The sequence below is a fragment of the Myotis lucifugus genome, unplaced genomic scaffold (genome assembly GCF_000147115.1).
Source record: "Myotis lucifugus unplaced genomic scaffold, Myoluc2.0 scaffold_133, whole genome shotgun sequence".
NCBI lineage: Eukaryota > Metazoa > Chordata > Mammalia > Chiroptera > Vespertilionidae > Myotis > Myotis lucifugus.
The window spans coordinates 1259641-1261698 of NW_005871181.1; positions in this window are offsets into that span (position 1 = coordinate 1259641).

Genomic DNA, 2058 nt, shown 5'->3' on the forward strand with positions numbered 1-2058 from the left:
CGAAAGCAGCAAATGTGTAGCGGGAAGTGAAATCTTAAGCCCATAGAATGAAGAACTTTTAAATAATTAGAAAAGTCCAACATGGAACATACTCTTTTGAGAGAGAGAGAATCACCCCCAAGACTTAGACGTACCCTGGCAGGGGGTATCGCTATCTTAGGACAGATCCCAGCAGGTGTGGGAAGTCAGAAAAAAATGATTTCGTAGGGATCTTAGGACATGCCATCCAACCTCAAGCAAGAAAAACCATTGTCTTCTAGAGCAGGGTTATTTGTACTGAGACAACAATGAAGAAAAACATCCAGCTGCTTGAGATAAATATGTTTAGCATTTCCGCTGAAATTTCATCCCAATCAGAGGCCATGTCCGTACCTGGGGATTGCCCACCGAAAGAGACGTTTAATTTGAAATAAAAAACACACACATTAAAATGGTGATGGACGGAGATTTGACTTGAGGTGGTGAACACACAATACAGCGTACGAAGGATGTGTTGTGGAATTGTGCACCTGAAACCTGTATAATTTTGTTAACCTGCGTCAGTCACCCCAGTCCATCCCACAACAAAGATATAAATTAAAAACATTGAAGGTGGACATCATTTTATAAAATCTCAGCATCCACACAGGGATTCTCCTGTGTGGAGGTGGGTAATTCTTGAACTAACAGGCCTGGCCCAAATGAAACTTATCAAAAGCCGGCCTGCCATCTATTTGAAACCAATTGGTTGCCCCGGAAGGTTAGGCGTGTGATCAGTAACTGTCCCATCAGCCATCAGCATCTTGGCCGCAGAGTGAAGGAGATGGGGAGAGAAATCACCCGCGACAGAGATGAAAGCTGGGCGGTCGGAAGAAAAAGGCCTCCTTGATTAAGCTGTGGACTTACTCGAGTCTTTCATTCTCCCTCCGGCCCGTCTCCATGCTGGCACGGGGGCGGGCCGTGGATGGATGGGGACGCTCATCAGGAGGAGCACGCCCATCTATCTTGCGGGCAGATTTTTTTATTCGCCAGCTCCAGAGGAGCCGGGAGATTTATTTGGAAGGATGGTAATGAAGGCGGGAGGCACTGGCCAGACTGCAGCTTCCCTTACCCATGTGTTAGTCTCACTTTCTCTCTCTTCTCGATGCTGAGTTGCTCTCTTTATTTCCGCTTATTTTTCTTAATATATTTCTATTGATTTCAGAGAGGAAGGAAGGAGAGAGAGATAGAAACATCAATGATGAGAGAGAATCATTGATCGGCTGCCTCCTGTACGCCCCACACTGGGGATTGATCCCACAACCCGAGCATGTGCCCTGACTGGGAGTCGAACCATGATCTTCTGGTTCATAGGTGGACACTCAACCACTGAGCCACACCGGCTGGGGCTCCCCTTATTTTTCTCTAAAAGGAGGGATGTGTTTGGTCTCATTAGCCAGTGGCTGGAGAGCGGATGGTAGTGAGGATCTGGGAGCACAGAATTTCCAGGTGTAATTTTTGCTGCAGTATTTCAAATGTTTTCATGACACTCTACATTTTCATTCTACACAGGTGCATTTACTTGGACCCAATCATATACTCCTTGAAATATTGTTTCTTCATTCCAAAATGAGATCTCATGTTTCCTTTCTTGCTGTTTTGTTTTTGTTTTTTTTTGTTTGTTTGTTGCTCTGCCTGGCAAGAATGAAATCGTTCTCTTTCAATGAAAAAAAACTAACTTTCCACCATGCTAAGACAGTCGATCAGATGGGCTAGCTCTGCTGGGCCACTTCTAACGGATCACATCTGGTTGATGAATCAAGCAGTGGGTATCCCTCTCGCAATCCGGGACCGCAGGCTCCTAACCGCTCACCTGCCTGCCGGCCTGATTGCCCCTAAATGCCTCTGCCTCGGCCCTGCCACCGTGGCTTTGTCCAGAAGGACGTCCAGAAGGATGTCTGGAAGACGTCCTGTATAATTAGCACATAACCCTTTTATTAGTATAGATATGTCTTATTTCCCTTCGCGTTTTCCCTTTGAAGTTGTTCCTGGTAGGTAGTGGTATTTGTGTTGAACACACTGACTTCCACATGAAGCATC